This window comes from Rhinolophus sinicus, chromosome 4 (assembly GCF_057876585.1).
Source record: "Rhinolophus sinicus isolate RSI-liver-muscle chromosome 4, RSI-T2T, whole genome shotgun sequence".
Classification (NCBI taxonomy): Eukaryota; Metazoa; Chordata; class Mammalia; order Chiroptera; family Rhinolophidae; genus Rhinolophus; species Rhinolophus sinicus.
In genome coordinates, this window is record NC_142504.1 from 91,572,749 (window position 1) to 91,594,052 (window position 21,304).

Sequence of the window (21,304 nt, forward strand, 5' to 3'; positions counted from 1 at the left end):
TAGATTTGAGCATTCTCTTCAAGACAACTAAAGATAATCCAGAATAGGAGAAATATGATTCAAATTCTGTGGGGTCAAGCAGACAATCTCACATACATGGAAGATTTAGAGGAAGTAGATTTAGCAATGAGAATATGATGTCACATTGGACGTATAAAGATAGGAGGAATGGAAATTATACAGTTGCAGCTCTTCGTTATTAGCAACAGAGCTGTCTTGCAATTAGAAAAAAATATATACCCTGTGATGTCTTTCTTGAATGCACAGGACAAACTGGAATGAAAGTAACCAGAAGCCAGGGATGCTGTGAAAGAGATACGTACACTGTGCTGAGGTTCAAACAGCTAACAGCCAAGGACTTCTCCTGCCTTTATTTTATAACAATATAGACTCGCACAAGGAAGAGTCTCAGTTTGAAGTTCATATCTAAACAATATGGTAATCTATCCCCAAAGAGAAAAGTATGCACCAAATATAGAATTCATGTTAAAAAAATAAATAGATAAATTTGTATGCTAGTTTTCATAGCTACAGATATGGATACAGATGTTCTATGATGAGACAGCACCATAGCTTTGGATTATTTATTTTTTCACTGTTTTAGAGAATTACTGTGTATGAACATACAATGTGATTATCATTTTCTTTTGGAAGGACCAAATATTTTTGGTGTTAGCATACACAGTGCTACTATGTATCTTTTTGGGCATGTCCCCAAGTGCACCTGGGTAAGGATTTCTCTAGGATACATAACTAAGAATGGCATGGCTGGGTCTCAAGGTGTGAAAATCATCTCTTTTAATAAAAATGCCAATTTTTTTTTTCCAAAGTGATTGTATCAATATTCACTCCCACCAGCAGTATGTAAAAAACAGTTGCCCCACACAGCAACACTTGCCTGCTTTCTATCGATTTTCTACCAGTGTGTTGGACATGAATTACCCCCTTATAGAGATTTAACTTTACTGTGCTGATTATTGACAAATTGGGAGTCTTTTCATATGATCATGTGATATTTCTCCTTCCTCTCCTGTGAAATGTCAGTTGATAGCCCACTGTATGTGTATGTGTGTTTCAAAAATCTTTTTCTCTAAACTCCCTCTAAAAATAATTTTTTCATTAAGTAATAGGAGTTCTTTATACAGTCTAGACCTAATCTTCATTACTTATTTGTGTATGAAATATCTTCCTCCAGTTTGTGGTGTATCTTTTTATTTGCTTAATAACCTTTTGGAGAAACAGGAACGTTAATTTCAATATATTCATATTTATTGATCTTTTCTTTTATGGTGGCATTTCTTAGGTTTTATTCAGAAATTATTTTTATGCCATTCTCTTTAAGATATTCTTCTGTATTATTTTATAATTTTGTCTTTATAATTTAGACATTTACATTTACATTTTTACCCATTTAAACTATCGATGATCCCGGTTAATAGTGTTAGGTAGAGACCCAAATAAACTTTTATGGACATGAGATTGTCCTGGCAAAATATACTGAAGATGTTGCGTTCTCCCCCACTACCCAGCAGTGTACCTGGTCTTTAATCAAGTTCCCTGGACATGTGTGTCTTTTTCTAACTTTGTAGGCCTCTTTCTTTGCATTATCTCACCTCTATATCCCCCCCTAGATTAATTGCTATACCTTCACAATAAATCTTGATATTTAGTAACATTTTGACCATGCTTCATACCTGGAATGTACTATTTATTATAGTACTTTGTTCTTCCATATGCATTTTAGAAATCAACTTATCATTAAAAAGAAAAAGATGCTTGTGGGATTTTTAGTGTAATTGTATTGAAGCTATAGATTATTTTGGGGAAAATGACAGTGTTTTTTCCCCCAATAATTACATCCTCTTATCTACAAGCATTGTATATGATTTCACTTATTTAAATATTTTCTAATGTCTTCCAATAAATATCTATGCATTTTTTCATAAGGGGCTTGCAAATTATGTATTTTTTTAAAAGATGCATACTTATCCTCAATTCATTGTGATTGTACAGTGCATTTTTAAAAATTTTTCCAATATATCTATTTTACAGAAATGCAATTTATTGTATATACTAATTTTCTATCCAGCAATTTGCTAAATTATCTTAATATTTTTCACAGCAGTATGTCCTTAGGGATGGTAATCTGACCATTTAAAAAGACAGTTAAAATCCTATGAAAAATGGAGGCATTAAAAAAAAAAAATGCTTGAAGATATGTAAGCATTTCAGCCAACATCATTCCAGTGATGGAAAAAATTTACAATAAAATCCTCATGAATGTATTTTTACAAATCCAGCTTTTGTGTTTTTCACCGGGATGTGTCTACTGTTAAGAAATTGTGCTCTGACTTGTTCAGATACCAGGTTCTTTTCTTGCTGGAATGATGCTTTGGGGTTTATGATAGATAGAAAAGTAAAATCTAACACCTTCCCCCTCTGCCCCCAACCTCTATCCCTACTTCAAAAGAAACTGCTCTGATCCTCTTCCTGAAGTTCCTATTGACAGGACATCAATCATTTCATTTGTATACCACTTTTCACAGCACTAAAAGTGCTTCACAGAAGTAGTACCATCCCAGTTCCCAACATAGACTGACAAATTATTTGTTCAAAGGCAAGGTTATCAAGTCTGCACTGCTTACCTTTCTGTGTGCAGAGCTGTAAGAGCTGAATGTGAAATAAGGGTAGACTCTGGTGCCCATGTCATCAGACAAGCAGAGGTGCTGTGGAAGTCTCTTGGAATTGCAGGCTACAGGCTCTTGGGGGGCTGCGAGGCCATATGTACCTGCAGGGAAGAGGACATTTTAGTTTCTCCAATGGCCTTTCATCTCTGTCTCACTAACATGAAACTCAGATCCTTAGTATAGCCCCTAACCACTCTAGGGGGTATACTTGGTAACCAAGTCTCAGTGGTCAAGGGACTTTCAAATAATTCTGGACACACATGTCATTTCTTTATTAGCAAAAATTATAATCATGCCTTTTTAAACCATTCTTCCACATGGTTCTTCCACTCTGGTCAGGTTGATCTTTGGACTTTCTCTGCAGACATTTCATATTCTCCTTTCTAGCCTACCCATGTGTTTATTACTAACACACTTTCCTTGTCTTTCCAGTTATCTGAGTACACTGGGATGATTCCTCTCTCTAATCTGAATAATCCAACCTAAATTCATGTTCCTTTAAATTTTTGTCTCCAATAATATTTTAGAGATAAATTAATATTGACATATGTGTACCTACCTGTAATAAATATGCATATGTCTCAAGATTGGGCTGGAATAGCACCATCACGAGAATTTCTATTTGAGATCTACAGGCCAACTGTGTAATCATGGTGTAATATGTATAGCACCATACACATATACGTACCATGTATTCAAGTATATTAAATTATTATATTATTGTTCAGACCTTGCTTTGGAAAATTTTCTATTTCCTATGCATATGTTCTTCCTATTAAGGAATTAAATATTTGAAAGCAGAGGCTCTACATCATTGTTTCTTAATGTCTTCTAGATACACAATAAATCTATATATATTTCTTTATATATACCATGAAAAATATATAACAATTTTTGAGTGACTGGAACTACTAAGGAGTACAATAATTTTAGTTTATGAGCTCCAAGTAGTAGAGGAGTGTGGCAACATTGTTTGTATATGCTTGTATACAGTATATATAATGTGTATACATTATAGTTATTTGGCAAATTATTATAAGTATATATGTACATATAAAAATTGACATATACAGTCAATACAATTATTTAATAATAAAGAATTCAGGAACGTATACTATAAAAACATTATATAATTAGAAGTTACACATATACTAAATAATATACTCAAGAATATAAAGCTAATTACAAGATTCAGACACCTCAATAGCTATTAAGAAAATAGTACATACATAATTCACATTTGATTTCAGTGAGTTTACTCTTTAGAAAAACAAAATCCAATGGTTATCACTAAAAAAAAAAATGTTATGGCCTAGAAAAAATATATTTATAGCATCTAACTTGTGCAAATATTTTTCTTTTAACAAATTTTTCTATTAGCACGTACATTTATAGTCATAAAACAACCTTTAAGCCACATTTTACTAAGCCCTAAAGCAGACAAAAATCAAATGCAGATGTGGAATGGGAGCCAAACAGATGCTGAAAAACCCTGTCTATATCCTAAAGGAATCCATTCCCTATCAGAAAGAAACTTAATTTCTACTATAAAGAATTTGATTATGTATTGTTATACAAAATGTGATTAATGTTTTGTGGTGATTAATCAACTGCAAAATATATAATTACACCATCTGTATTTTTCTAGCTTCTTGTCATTTACAAATTCTGCAGGGGAGTTGGGAGGTGGGGTGTTGAGAACTTGTAGCATTTGGAGAGCTTTAAAGCCACAGGAGACTGACTAGTCTGGGGAACAGAACAACTTACAGGCCTGGTGCTTACTCTAATGAAAAAGGACTAAGATCACAAACAAAGAGACCCTCAAAGCCCACTGGCTCCCTGCAGAATGGAAGACTCTGATAAGAGAGGCCCCAGCTTCCCAGACACAGCAAGAATTAGCTCCCCTAGCTAAACTGCCATTTGCTCTTTTTTCCAAGAACAGGTGGATGTAATGGCCCCACTGCCAGGCAAGGATTTATTATTTATTTCAGTATGTCAATAAAGTAAATATTTTTGCATTTCTATTCCACCACAACCCAAGATGAAAAACTGTGATTAAGGTTTATGCCACAACTCATATTCATGTCTTCTTAAAAAATGAAAACTATTAGAGTTGTATTTACAACATGTCCCAGTTGGAAAAAGTTTCAATATAGTTGAGAGTTGCTTATTAAGTTGAATTCTGCAAAGTACCTAGGGTTTTAATATATTATTTTGACCTAGATAATGCCAGATAATATGTTTCATTGATTTTTCTTTTTTCATTTTACTATTGCTTTGGGGGGAGCATTATGTAGAAAGAGCTTAAAATGAGTTCGGCTTCAAATTCCCAATGGTCTTTACTAAGAAGAATAACATTCTACTTTTGTGCTGACCAGTAGCGCTGGGAGACTGGAATGATTTTCTTAGAGCATGCTTGCTTCCTTTACCCTGGATATACATCAGAATCACGTGGAATTTGCTTTTTAAATACCAAGTCTGGGCCACACCTGCAGAGGTTCTGCTTTAATTGATCTGGGGTACAGTCCAAGCACTGGTGTTTTTTGACCCTTCTGGATGATTTTTTTCATGCAATGTTCATTCAAGATGGATATCCAACAAGGCAATGGCTCTTCAAGTGTGGTCCTCAGACCACCAGCTCAGCATCACCTGGAAATTCGTAAAAAATGAAAATTATCAAGCTCCACTCCAGACCTACTGAATCTGAAACTCTGGTCATGAGGTCCAGTGATCTGTAATGCAATAAACCCTCTCCGGGACTTTGATACACACTGATTGTTGCTCAAACTTTAGCGTGCATCCGAATCAGAATTTCTCATACAGTAGGTCTAGGGTGAGGCGCAAGGATTTGTATTTCTAACTCGTTTCCACATGATGCTGACACTGCTAGTTGGAGGACTACATTTTGGGTACTACAGCATTAAAGTTTTGCAGCAAATGTAAGCTCAGAATAATAAGATAACATATTTATATAGTTTTAAATATGTTATGTATTACCGTTCTTAATCTAAGAATGAGTCGTGTTTTAAAGATAGCCTTTGTAAAACCTTCAGTTTTAAACCCCAGCAATACTCTGGAATCTGTCCCACTTCTAAACCAAGAGCTATGTGTGTGCAGGAGCTCGTCTGTCTTGTTCATTGCTGAGTGTGAGTTGAGCACAGTTTAACTCTCAATTAACATGTGTGGAATGGAAGAGAAAATGAATGGATATTTTGATTGAGCTCATCAGTAAATTCAGTCTAGAAAAATAATTGACTTACTCTTTTCTGTTGTTGTTTTACTTAATTGACAAGATGTTTTGAAATAATATTGAGTAGATTTATTTTTATTTAAAGCTTGAATCTGTCCAGTTCAGCAACTGGCAACAAGCAGACGTCTATTGACTAGATTTTTTGGATCTGTACCAGTTATCATAAAGCTGAGCAGACATCAGTTGATGTAGCCACTGCAGTTATTTTCTGTTCATATGGTCCTAATATCTATAAACCTTTAATCCTTTCAGTCATATAATTATGAATCTGCCATCAGCAACTAACATAGAACAGAGCAGTTTACTGATACAGAAGAAACCATCTCCTTCCTTGTTTTCTCGTATACATGTTCTGATTAGTGTAACAATGGAAATGGAATTATGGAAGACTATCTATGACAGTTTAATTGAGTCTGGGGGATTTGTCCAATTTTTAAGACTATGGGTATTATGTACCTATACAATAGCAGAAAATAAGACATAATAATTACTTTTGGCACACTGTTTGCCAAGAATAACTTCCTTCTTTCTCCCTTTTGTCAGGAAAGAGGAAGCAAAGAATCTGAGAAATTAAAGATTTAGGGAAAACGGAGGGGAGCTACTCTGCGGGAAAGGTTGACACGATGCAATCTGAAAAACACTCATCTCACTACAATGAGGCTTCTCATACCCTGCATTGCTTTTAGAGGGATTAGAATGAAAGCTTCATATAAACCATTTCATGGAGTTAAAAGCAGGGAGTTGATTGTTTAATATGTCATCTCCACTGTGTAAAAAATCAGAGCATATTTAGAATATTTTACCAAGATCTCAAAATCTGTCTAATTTAGCACATTTCATAAAGATCTCAGAAAGTCTTTAGATATTAATTTAGTGAGGGATGTATGATCTGGACCACATGCTCAAATCATAGTTGACTACCAAAACAAAACAAAACAAAACAAAACTAAACAAAACAAAACAAAAAGTCAGTAAGAAACAATATTGCTAAATGTTGATAAATAGCTTTATCACCCATCAGAATGACTCAAAAGGAAATATATTATTTATTTAGAATTTTGAGATGACTCCAAAAGAAGATGGAAAGATATGTTTAGAAGAAAGAGAAAATAATCAGAATTCACTGACCTAGAAAAACTTACTTAAAGATGAGAAAAATCCTATAATAGAACTACCCCCACACAACCTAAATGCATAATCAGTTATGTCAATGAATTTATAACAAATCTTATAGAATGTATGATACATTAATGTATATATAATAAATAAATGAATATGAACTATAAGATGATATTTAATATGGGGCAAAGGCAGACGTATGTTTTGAAATTTAAAAGGAAAATAAAAGAAGATAAAAACAAGCTTTATCGATCACAAATTGGGATAGACTTGACTTTATATAGAAACCTAGTCACTGACCTTTGGTTGTGCAACTCTGTAAAGGGCTAGAAAGGATATGATAATCAGGAGTTTTCACATACTCTTGGTATAGTATTTCCAGTTTTCATGACTTTGGAGAATGTCTTTGCAATACCAAAAGTTTGAAAATACCCATTGCGGGAGAATTTATAATTTGCACATATTGAAAAAATGAATAAAAAAGTATTATTTGTATAGATATAGATTTACTTTGAAAATTGTAATGTTGGCTGAAAAAGAGAAAGTTGCAGAATGGTAAAAACAGAATATTCATGTAAAGTTTAAAGCAAAAAAATGCATGACTTATGAATACATTAGGATAGTAGGCCCCTCCAGGCTAGATTGGAGAATGTGTTGGCAAAGGAATGGAAAGGTGATTTAAGTAATAATTAACTTGACAGAAAGTACATGTGATTTAAATATGCAAATTATTATTTTTAAATGCTTAATCATTTCTAGTGATCCATTAAATCGTTTTATTTTTGGAATATTAAAATGTTTAAAAAGTAAAAGGAACAAAGAAAGTGATAGCGTATAGTTCTGCGTCAGTGTATAGAAGAAACTGTGCTCAATTCACCCTTTAATCGGGCAAGTGTTTATTGACCTCTTTGAATAGAGTACTAGGTTGGATGGACCTCATGGTTAAACTGAGAAATTTTTGTCTTCAAAGAATTTGCCATTTCAAAGCCCCACCTGGTCAAGAAAAATTGAAGGAGGCTGAAAATCTTGGTAAAGTTTCCTGTATGTTACGGTATTTTGTAAATTGTTCTGATTTCTGTCAGCCATCTTCTCTTTGTTATAAATTTTAATATCATTGTAAATAGAAATTCAACTCAAGGAAAAGCAAAGTATATTCATTTTCACTTTATGGTTAAACATTGAAAAATGTTATTTATATGCGTTCTGATAATTACAAGCTTCTTTATAAGAACTAACCACTAATGCTTTGTTATAGAACTTCATCTTTCCAAAGATACCATAGCAGGGTAACCAATTAAAGGAGACCATTAAGGAAGTATATTGCAATTAAGTTTACATTCAGCAGATAGGACTTGTTGGTAGATAAAAGGAATCTTTTAAATGTGAGCTATTTATTTATTTTTACATTTTATCATGTTGATTATCACAGCATGAGGCATTGTTTTAGATTAAAAACATTGTGAAACGTTAAATTTGAAAATGAAAAAGCCAATATGCACAATTAAACAATTATCACTTTCAAACTAGACTCACAAATGAAAATAAATAGGTAAGACAAGAGCACATAAACACTTAGGGGGTCTCAGTTATACTCACTACCTCTGTGGCAGCTCCATTAACTTGAAACCTTGGGTTGTTATTAAGAAATTACAGTCTTGCCTCAGGAAAGGAGTAGAGTTATGCTTGTTCATAAGCCTGAGATATATCTTCCTCATCATGAGTAGATATATGTTTTAACATGTGACATTTACCAAATGTACAATCTATCTCCTTTGTCTCAAAATGAGTTTTCAAATTCTATTAAAGAGTGTAGTAAGTTTGCAACTGGAGGCAAAGACAAAGCACATAGCAATGATACGGAAAATATAAAAGTGTAAACAATAGCAATGGTAACAACTAAAGCACTTAACCAGGCTCCAAAACCAGATTACATACTTTTGTGGATCAGGAATGGAACAGATGAACACAGCTATGGAGTCAGTCCTGCTGGTTTCCAAGACTATGAATAGATAATTGCAGTGATACTCAGTACTTGATCATTTGCTTGAAGCCACCCAGATGACAGGGGTCAGAATAGTCTACACTGAAATCAGCTTGAAAAAGCAAACTTAAGAATGTAGACGGGGCAGTTTCCAAGGAGCCTCAGCCTCCACAGGGCCACATCAATTACAACTAAACCACAGAACAACCATTATTGAGAATTGCTTGAAGTCTAGCTGAATGGAAGCCCTACAACTACAGATATACAGAAGAAGCCACCTCGAGACTGGTAGGAAGGGCAGAGACATGGAATGGACTGGTCCCACATATGCGTGTAATCATTAAAAATTGGGAGGTATATTTCTAGGGAGGAAGTCCCCTCCTGAGGACCGAAGGGTCACAGCACCTCCCCAGCCCAGGGTTTTGGGGCTGGGGAGAGATGTCTCCATTATTTCTGGCTCTGAAAACCAGCCGATTGTGGCTGAGTGAGATGGAGAGTGGTTGCACTCCCAGGTACTCCTCTTAAAGGGACTACACATAGACTTACTCGCAGAGAGATGCACTCTGAGCTCCAGTGCTGGGGCAGCAGCTCAATGGTTGGGGCTGGGGGTTCCAAGGACATACAAGGAGGAATTGAGATGTCTCAGCTCAGGCTGAGGGCTTAGGGGGCAGCTTTCTTCTGGATGGAGGAGGTGGCAGAGGTCATTATTTCTTTATTGAGCCTGTGTGCAGGTACAAGCAGACGCCATATCTGAGTCTTCATCAAACTGGCTATTACCTTTCTTCTGCCCTGCCTTAGTGATTCCCTGATACCATGCCCCACCCAAATTTTGGACACACTGAAGCTACTTCCAGTGGTTTTTCCATATAAACAGAATGCCTTGGCTCATGCTACAGACTTTCCCAAAATCTCTCAAAGCTTCAATAAACCCAAACAAGTAGCATCTCACTTCGCTGTGCCCCATACCTCTGACTGAGCAGCCCTATGCCTGGCATAAGCAACTGCCAGCTTTCGTTCGTGGCTTGGCCTCTCAAAGAACTTCCAAGCACTGTGCGGGCAGCTGCCATTTCTGGATTTCTTTGTGCCTCATGCCAGGTTGCCCAAAGCAGGGCAAAGACTACAATTGAACTTGGCCTGCAGTAGGTTCCCTCCCAGAGGGTATGGCAAGAGGCCAGCTTTGGGCTGGGCCAGAGCTTCACTAACCACCTCCAAGGACAACACACCCAAAGGGCGCACTGGGTAGGCACTAGAGCCCCACCAAAGGGAATCCTTATCTTTAGGGTCAACTCCTACACAATTGCTCCTTCACTGTAGTCACAGCCAGTCACAACAAATCAGCCGGAGGGTCAGTCCCGCCCAGTGACGTGGAAACAGAAATCAAGTCTCAACTACACCAGGAGGGCACACGCAATGCACACAAGGGACACACCAGGAGCACCTGACTCTGGTAACCAGGGAGACTGTGACACTGGGACCCACAGGACACTTACTACATAGGGCCACTCTACTAAGACTGGAAGACATAGCAGCCCTACATAGAAACAAACAGAGGTAGGCAGCCAAAATGGGGAGACAAAGAAACACGTCCCAAAAAAAAGAACAGAACAAACCTCCAGAAAAAGAACTAAACAAAATGGAGACAAGCAATCTATCAGATGCAGAGTTCTATGCACTGGTTATAAGGATGCTAAGTGATTTCAGGGAGAACTTTGACAAAGAGACAGGAAACATAAAGATGGATATAGAAAACATTAAAAAAAAAAAACAGAAATAAAGAATAAGATAACTGAAATGAAGAATCCATTAGAGAAAAACAATAGTAGATGAAGCAGAAGATCTAATCAGCAATTTGGAAGATAAAGTAGCAGAAAGCAACCAATCAGAGCAGCAAAAATAAAAAATAAAAAAGAATTCACAAAATGAGGATAGTTTAAGGGGCTGCTGGGACAACATCAAGCATACCAACATTCGTACTATAGGGGTACAAAGAGAAGAAGAGAGAGAACAAAGAATTGAAAACCTAGTTAAAGAAATAATGACTGAAAACTTCCCTAACCTGGATGAAGAAAAACATACAAGCCCAGGAAGTGAAGGGTACCAAACAAGATAAACCTAAAAAGACCCACACCAAGACACACCATAATTAAAATGCCAAAGATTAAAGACAAAGAATCTTAAAAGCAGCAAGAGAAAAGCTGTTATTTAGAATTGAAGGACAGATAAAGAGCTTCCCAGACAAGAAAAAGCTAAAGGAGTTCTTCATCACCAAACCAGTATTACAAGGATTGTTAGAAGGACTTCTTTAAGACAACTAAATAAATAAATAAATAAATAAACAAACAAACAAACAAACAAACATGAATAATAAAATGGCAATAGCTACATATCTATCAAAAATTGTTTTCAATGTAAATGGATTAAATGTTCCAATCAAAAGATAGGGTGGCTGAATGGATAAGAAAACAAGACCCTTAGATATGCTGCCTATAAGAGACTCACCTCAGATCAAAAGACACACATCGACTGAAAGTAAAGGGATAGGAAAATTATGTTTCATGAAAACAAACAACCAAACAAACAAACAGAAATTTGTGGGAGCAATGCTTACATCAGACAAAATAGACTTTAAAACAAAGGCTATAACAAGTGACAAAGAAGGACCCAGTAAGCCCTTTTGGGTACTTATCCAAAGAAACCTAAAATGCTACTTCCAGGAGATGTGCCTTTGTATGTTCATTGTAGCACTGTTTGCAATGGCTATAATGTCGAGGCAGCCTGGGTTCCCACTGATGGATGAATGGATAAACAGTATATGATACATACATACAACATAATATTGCTCAGCCATGGAGGGAATGGGTTCTCGCCATCTGCGGTGGCATGGATGGACCTGAAGGGTGTTATTGTTCTGAGTGATGTATGTCTGACAGCAAAAGACAGATGCAATGAGATTTTCTTTATATGTGGAATATAAAAACAAAATAAACAAACAAAACAGAAACAAACTCATAGATACAGAGAACATTTTGATGGTTGCAAGACTGGAGAGGGATTGGGAATGGGTGAAAAAGGGGAAGGGATTAAGAAGTACAAATTGGTTGTTACAAAGTAATCAAGAGGATGTAGGGTATTACATAAGGAATATAGTCAATAATATTGTAATAACTATGTATAGTTTCCGATGGGTACTAGATTTATTAGGGTAATAGATGATAGGGGGGCTGGGAACAGCATGAAAAAGGTGAAAAGCCATGGAGGGAATGGGTTCTCGCCATCTGCGGTGGCATGGTACATATTCGTAGTCACACAAATGCTAAGTAAAGCATAGGGAATATAATCAATAATATGATAATTATGTGTAGTGCTAGGTGGGTACTAGACTAGACAGGGGGGGATCACTTCTTAAAGTATATAAATGCTTAACCATTATGCTGTACAGCTGAATTTATTATAAAATATTGGAGGTCAACTACAATTTAAAAAGGGGGAAAAGGTGAAAGGGAATAAGAGGTTCAAATTTCCAGGTATAAAACAAATAAGTCACGGGGATGTAATGTACAACATGGGGAATATAGTCAATAATATTGTGATAGCATAGTATAGTGTCAGATGGTCACTGGATTTATCATAGTGATCACTTCTTTAGATATATAAAGGTTGAATAACTATTGTGTGAACATGAAACTAATATAATATTGCACGTTAGCTATATTTTAATAAAAATCTTTAAAGAAAAAGAATTCAAACAAACAAAAAACGCTATAGAGAAGCATGAGAACAAGATCAAAGCTATGTGATCAGAAAATGCAACAAACTACAGCTGGCTGGGTGACAGGAAGTGCAAACACCTAACAGCTTAACAGGAAAGAGATCTGAATCACAAGTATAAGGACCAAGGAGGAGGGGGCAAAGCCAAAATCATGAGACAAAGACAGGTAATATAAAACGGAGGATGAAACAGTGAGAAAAATAGAGAAACAACATACATAAAATGTCCCACTTCAACTTAGCATTTCCTTCAAAATTGTAAAAATAAATGAAAATCAAAGATATGTAGATATAATACAAATTCCTGGAAAAAATATCCCAGATAATATTAATTTTTCAGTTAAGTCTTAGAATAGTTTAAACCTAATAAAATACAATAACATTTAGACTTCTCAGAAAAAAAGACGTGATAAAGTTAAAGGGCAACAAATGGCAGCAAAATATTATAATGCATCTAAGTGACAAATGATTATTTTCTGGTCTATGTTAAAAATTTAGGAAATTAGTAAGGCAAAGACAAACAATTCAAAATTTATGAACAGAATACATAAAATAGAAAATGTGTTCATTAAAGATATGAAAAGATGTTCTACCTAAATATTATCAGGAAAATGAAAAAAAGTAAGATATTTTACCTCCATTTGATTTGCAAAATTTAAAATGTCAGTCAATACTATGTGTTGGACATAATGTTCCTTTTAGCAGCCTAATATAAAACTCATAGGTAATATTTTATATATATGTATGTGTGTATATATATATATATACACACATATGTATACATATATATATGTTTTAAACCCAATACTATCATGTCATACTATTATAGAATATAATATCATAATTCAAATATAAAAGAATGAATAAAAGAAAGTAATTTATAATATGATTATATAGTTTAATACATAAATGTTTGGGCATGACAGCATAATGTCAGACATTTGCATCTAATTACCACGAAAAGCACAACAGTGAGAACAGACAAATCTTGACAATTTTAGTAGAGGATTGATTTAATGACCATGGGTATTGTCATTAGTAATGTGTTTTTTGTTTTTTTTTTAAGTAGTGACTGATTTTTATATATATCAACACCTCCCTACAAGAAAAAAAAAAAAATGCATTTTTCTATAATTTACCAGTGGATTGAGTCATTGCAAATTCAGCATGGTTGAAATGAAGCCAAAATTTCTTTGGATTTGTATAGAAACTAATTCATGTTATAGCTCTGATTATTATACATATTTCATTTTTTTGTTTTGTTTTGTTTATCTTCATGTATGTCCAGTTATATTTCAAAAATTCCTTGAGAAACAGAATACTTCTTCTCATAGGAGACTGTCACATGCATTGTTACTCATCTTGCATTGACCATACCCACCTAATGAGGTTAGTACTTTCCAATCATTATGGCAACCCACAACTTACCCACAAATTTCCAGAATGTGGGATCACCTACTGTGAGAAGTTCTGATTACTTCAAGGGGGACTCTTTCAGTGCATTGATTGTGATATAAACCAGTACAATTTACAGGGCAGTTTATTAATTTATAATCAAGTTAAAGGTTTCATTCTCTAAGACCAAGCAATTTCACTCACAAGCATATGCTCCAGAGAAACCCTAGCTCATGACTTGAGGAAGATGTACGTGAGTGATTATAGCAGCACAGAGAAAAATTGAAACCACCTACATATCTATAAACAGGAGAAGGGATAAATAAATTGTGACATATTCTTGCAATAGAATACTCCATAGATATACATATAAATGATAGAGCTACGTATATGAATTGATAAATTTTAAAAACATAATACTGAGAAAAGTTGTAGAAGATGCTGTACAATATGATGGCAATTACATACATTTTTAAAATATGAAATCCATACTTTACATTGCTTGATGTATATACATATGTCACAAACAAACAATAACTCAAATCAATGTAGAAATAAGCTATTCCTCCAGAAAGGCAGGGAGGGGATTACATTACTATGTTACTTTCCCAAGAAAAAGGTTCAAAGTAGATAGTCAAAATGTATATGATGTTAATCTGGTAATCTATGAAATTATTTCTTATATTATTTCTTATAATTATGTACAGTTATTTTTTTTTTCCGATTATATTGTTTTAGTTAACCAGAGCCAGTATCTCTTTCAAGTCATGCAGTTTTGTTGCTAACAAAAAAGTTCTTTTTTTCCCCTCATAAGTCTTTCATTCTGTATTTGAAATATTTCCTTACAAATAAATTTTCCCACAGGTCTTTTTTGATAGCCTCACTTCTTTTCTGTATCATATAAAATCCACACTATTTGACTGGATAAAACAATGTATCATTCATCTTTTTTTCTTAGCTTCTAGCATAATGTCTACCTTGTGTATCATGTAGGAAAAATAAATAGCTGGAATGCAATGTGGGGGTAGATTTTGTAGGAAAATAATACATGCAATGTGTTATAGATAAAATGACTGCCTTGGGACAGGGACTTTATTTTAGAGTGTTTGTCCTAGAAAACATTAATTTTATGCTAAAATAGATGTGTTTTCTATAATTTTTCAAATTCTAAAAAGCAAAAATAATTTGCTAGGTTATGTCTAAGTATTGCAGACATTTTGTAACATGTGAAAGCAAAGATCTTAGTTATGTTCATTTTCTCTTTTTTTCTTTCTTTTAATTACAAAGATTTATATACAGTGAGACATTATAAATAGGGTAGTATTTAAAGCTACTCCACAGCTGTTGAAAAATTGTATTTCACTTTTTGAATTTTGGACAATTGCAGACTAGAAGAGACTTCACAGCAAACAGCAAAAAAACATAAACCAGTGACATTTCAAACCCAAACCACTGTGTGACGTAGAGTAAATTTGGAGTAAAAAAGGGTACATAAAACTGATGCAACATCAAGGTGATGAAAATGGATGAAGATCTATTTATGTTATCTTTCTTGTAACTATACAGTCAGGCAATTAAGCTTGTGAACTCATCCTAGAAAAAATGCTAAATACCTCATTGCTGAATATCACTGGTCACCTTCGAAGTACTTCCCTTGGGAAGCTATGCACCGATGCCAGTGCCTAGTCCACCCTTCAAAGCAATTTTGGAACTCTTTCTGGATTGGCCATCAGAGCTGTTGATGTCCAGAATATCACCAAATTGTCTTTTTCAATATTTCCTTTATCTTCAGGTAAAAAAAGAAGTCATTGGGGGCCAGATCGGGTGAGTAGGGAGGGTGTTCCATTACAGTTATTTGTTTACTGGCTAAAAACTCCTTCACAGAGGTGCCCTGTGAGCTGGTGCTTTGTCCTGATGCAAAAGCCATGAATTGTTGGTGAAAGTTCAGGTTGTCTAACTTTTTTATGCAGCCTTTTCAGCACTTCCAAATAGTAAACTTGGTTAGTTGTTTCTCCAGTTGGTAAAAATTCATAACAAATAATCCCTCTGATATAAAAAAAGGTTAGCAACATCGTTGCAACAAGTTCACGAACCTAATTGTGAGAACTTGTACGGATTGGTTAAATTAATTCCAATGTAAATTATTATTTTAGTTTTTGTATTGTTTTCACAAACACTTAAGACATCAAAAGCATAGATATCTACTCTGAAGGGGATATACGTAAGTACTAAAGTCAAATTCTGAAACTCAAAATATGCAGGTTGTTTCAGAAGCACCTCTTGCAAAAGAATGCCAAAATAATTCTTATTATTGCCTAGGTATGCTATTTATTAACATTATTCAATAAATTGTGTTGAGTAAATAGATTTGTTGGATTTGTCACAGTTGGGCATCATACTTCATCTAGCCCAAGAATTTGCTTCTATCAGTAGCATTAGATGTTCTTTTAAAGTTGCAGGAATATCTATCATAGTGACAATTCAGAGATTAGCGTTATTTATGAAAGATACCCATTTCTATTAAAGCCCATTATGCATTGTCCTCATTGATTTATTCAAAATTTTATTAAGGTACTTTCACATAGAACCTGTTCTAGTGTGTAATAAAAACTTTTTATTAACCCCAAATTTATTACTTTAAAAGTGTTCGAGCAGGGTTCTCTGGCTAGAGTAGTCCATGATCCTATCATTTGTATTTTCTTCCCACCCCACAGCAGTTTTGAACTTCAAGCTCTTCCCTTATTTTCAGTCTTCAGTCATCACTAATTCATTCATTTGGTTAGTCAGTCAGTCAACAAATGCTGAAGTATCATCATGTGTCATGTATCATTATAGGTGTTAGGGATAGAGCAATGACAAATCATACAAAGTCTGTGCCCTCATGAGGCTACTCTGAAGGGAAGGCAGACAATAAAGGGGAATTATATTATATATAATCCATGAAAATATCTCTCTCAATCAAAGACATATAATCAATCTATTCATCCATCTATCTAGTCACCTAATTTTTGCCAGGCCATGTAAAGTGCAAAGGAGAAAATGAAACAGAAATGGGTAATAGGGTGTGTGTGTGGTGTGAAAAATGGTGGTGGTGGTTGGCAGGTTGCAGTTTTAGATAAGGTGACCAGGAAAGGCCTTTCTGAGTATGCAGATATTTGAGTGAAGGTGGGAAAAAAGTTAGAAAGTAATCAATGAGAAGAGCTTTCCAGGTAGCAGGATTAACAAGTGCAAAGACCCAAGGCTGGGGTGGGCCTATGTGTTTGAAGACCACAGACAATGCCAGAATAAAGATCTCAGATGTTTGCCTGGACCTCCAAAGTCAAATGTCTCTTTTTCTCCTCTATCACCTTGAACATCTTATCAAGTACTCTTCGTTGTGACTCTTTCTTGAGTTACAAAAAACAGGACTGCAAGAACGCATTCTGGTTTCCCACAAGTAACAGTAACTCTCGGAATTTAGTTTGGTTCCTTTTCCCTTGAAGCGATCTTTTAGCCACCCTAGTACCCTCCTCTCCAGCAATTTAATGAGTTTTCCTTAAAGTTCACGGTTTGAAATATTTTTGACCTCTTCAAGTTGTATATACTACTTACTGTTAATGTTAAAGGGGGTTATATAGCTACATCCAAAAAAAGCCATGGTGTCTTCCTAAAGGAAAACTGGGATATCTGAATCCACTTGTTATACTAAATATTTGTTGCTACACTATATTCAGACAAGGAAAATTATTTACACAGAGGATAAAAATTAAGAATTGTAACAATTTAGTTTTGTCACACTATAAGCCAGAATTTTTAAAAATGCTACTTGACTACCATGCAAATAATCCCTGATCTGTATTGATCTGTTTTACAGTGAGCACAAATGTACCCTGAAACTCTCTCTTGTTATAGAGCCTTTTTAAGGTACTAGACACGTTTTTAAATTTGTTTTACTCTGAACAAACTAAGGAAACTCAAAACCTAATTCTGAACTCCTGTCTGTAGAGTATTATTTGTAATATTCATGCTCATTCAATTAATTATTTAAAAGAAACATGGTAAAAGCCCTGCCTGTTTATTCTTATCCATTCATACATTGCATCAAACTGTTATCATTATTATGGCTATGAAATGTTACATCTGGTACTATTAGCTGTCTCTTACCTCTTCTTCTTTTCACTTTATCAATTGCTTTCCTAACTACATTAAGTTTATTTTTATACAGCATAAAATCCCTCTGGTGATTTCCTAAAAAACATCTTGTTCATTTTAAAAATTTACTTTATTGGGTTGTAATTTATATAAAATGTAGTAATGTTAATTGTACAGTTCAGTGGGTTTTACCCATGTACTCACCACCACATTTAAGATAGAAAATTTTTTCATCACCCAAAGGATTCTTTAATATTCCTCTCCAATCACCATCCACCTCTGGCCCCAGGCAACTGCTGCTCTGCTTTCTATCATTACAGATTAAATTTGCCTTTTCTAGAGTTTCACATAAATGGAATGATACTGTATATGCTCATTTGTGTATGGGTTCTCTGACATGTTTTTAGATCGATCACTTGATGCTTTACCTACCAGTATTTTGCTTCTTTTTGTTCCTGAGTGCTATTTCATTGTATGGTATATCACAATCTCTTTATTCATTCATCTATTGGTAGACAGTATTAGGGATTTTGCAATTTTTGGCTATTACACAAAGTTTTTCTAAATAACCACATGCAAGTCTGTGTAAACATATTTTTCATTTCTCTTCTGTTTAGTTGTATAATTACCTTGTTTCATAAAAGTACATTATTTAGCATTTTGAGAAACTGTGAAACTCTTTTCCAAATTGTTTGAACCGTTTTAAATCTCCACCAGTAACAAATGAGTTTTAGTTACTCTACATCCTCACCAACACTTTATACTGTGTGTGTTTTAATTTTAGCGCATTCTAATGAGTGAGTAGGACTATCTATAGATTTTGTTTATATTTACCTCAAGGCTAATGTTGTTGAGTATCTTTCCTTATGGTTATTGGCCATTTTCATATCTATATTTGTGATGTGTCTGGCTAACTCTTCCTCATTTTAAAAATTGGGTTTCTGTCATTATTATGGAATTATAGAAGAATATTTTTTATATATTTTCTGGAATAATTTCTTTTAACTGTCAAATAGCAGAGTTTTCAACTTTAACAAAAGTCTATTTACCATGTTCTCTTTTATGATTATTTCCTCCTGAGCTCTATATAAGACACGTTTGCTTTTATAAGGACAAAACATTTTTCACCTATGCTTCCTTCTAAAAGTTTTACATTATTAGTGTCTATGTTTAGATCTATAATCTATTTTGAGTTAACTTTCATTTATCCTGGGAGGTAAACTTTGGTGTTTCTTATTTTTCATATGTACATCCAGATATCCCAGCACCATTGTTGTAAAGATGCTTTCCCCTATTGAATCGCCTTGGCACATTTATTGATAACCAATTGACTATATATGCATGGATGTGAACTTCATACATATGTATAATAAATTGATGTTTGGAATCTCTGTTCTGTTGCACTGATCTATGTATCTATTCTTACTCTAGTAATACCTTGTCTTATTTACTACCTTTTATATACTAAATCTTCAAATAAGGTAAAATCTCTCACTTTGTTCTTTTTCATTATTTCCTTGGCTATTCATGAGCATTTTTATTACTATCGAAATTCTAAAATCAGCTTATCAATTTATAAAGAAATCCTGCTGGGTTTTGTTTGGGATTATATTGAATCTATAAATGACTTTGGGACAAATTTTAAAAGATACCTAATAATCCATGGAAATGTATCTCTCTCAATTTATCTCAATTTTATCTCTTTCGTCAATGTTTTGAAGTTATCAGTTTATAGGTCTTTCAAATGTTTTTTTTAAACTTATCCTTAATATTATTTTTTAGTAATTTGTTTCAATAATTCATCAATATTAAAAAGCAATTAAATTCTGGTAACACTCTTGTAGTGTCCCGAACCTGTATAAAATACCCTGTGCTAGTATGGAAATTATCTCTCAACATACCAGGCCTATTTTGAGCTTACTTTATTTGTTTTGTTTTGTTTTTCTGTTTTTTTGGGGAGAGGGTTGATCACCGTCTTGCCTTGCCTATCGTCCAATGTCTGCAAACAGTTGTATTATATGTCATCCATTTTCCTGGTTGTTTACAGTAGGAAGTAATTTTGGACCCTGTTGTTACCTCTTGAACAAAGTGGGAGCCCACAGATCTCTGCTTTCATCTTTTAATTGATAACTTTAAGTGTGTACGATGTAATTCAAGGAGCTTGTGTTACTTAAAATAGTCAGTGTCTTATCCAAAGAGAAGATATGATCTCTGTTTTCAAAAACTTCAAGTATTCTTGTATTTTCTCAGAAGAATTTTTAATGTGCTTAATATTTTTATACTTTGTGTTTTTTAATCAATATTCACAAGTTAAATTACTATGTAATTGTTTGGATGGCATACGTTCATATTTTTGTACCAGTAATATTCATTTCTTTTTTTAAAGTTTAAACTTGTTGACATTTATGTTAGTAGTCAGGAGTGAATATATTATCAGGATCTATTTTGTTTTTATGTTATTTTCGAGGAGAAGCAGTTCATATTTTCCTTCCTTCTTTCCTTCTTTCCTTCTTTCCTTCTTTCCTTCCTTCCTTCTTCTTCCCTTCTTTATTTAAACAATTAAAAATTTTTATACAGCAATAGTTTGTTGAGATTTTGTTTATTCTTTGATGAATTTTATCACTTAATTTTATTATAAAATTATCCATTTTCATTATGGATTCTAAAGTTTTGCGTAGAATTGATTAAAATAGTCTCCATATTCAATATATATACTCTTGTATATCTGCAGTTATTTCTCTGTCCACGTATCTGATAGTGTGTATTCACTCTCCCCCCCACCCCCTTTTTTTTTTAGTGTTAAGGTAGTTTAAGCCATTCATTTTCCTGTGAGAAAAGATTTAAGTATCTTTGATTATGACCAATTTTTAGTACAAATCATTTGTGGCTACACTCGATTTTTTCTCCCCTAACTCCCTCACTAGTTTTAGGACATATACTAATCAAGAAGTGTGGCAGCGGGACACCATCTAT

The 21,304-nt window shown here is 34.2% G+C and overlaps 1 long non-coding RNA gene across 1 annotated transcript in view; it reads right to left on the reverse strand.

Moving 5' to 3' along the window:
• The window catches only part of LOC148758418 (uncharacterized), a 247,689-nt gene that overhangs the window by 128,498 nt on the left and 97,887 nt on the right, over positions 1–21,304 (reverse strand). The window contains exon 2 of the long non-coding RNA XR_016020990.1: positions 2,646–2,788. This is a non-coding gene — a long non-coding RNA (uncharacterized LOC148758418). The remainder of the gene's footprint in view (positions 1–2,645; positions 2,789–21,304) is intronic.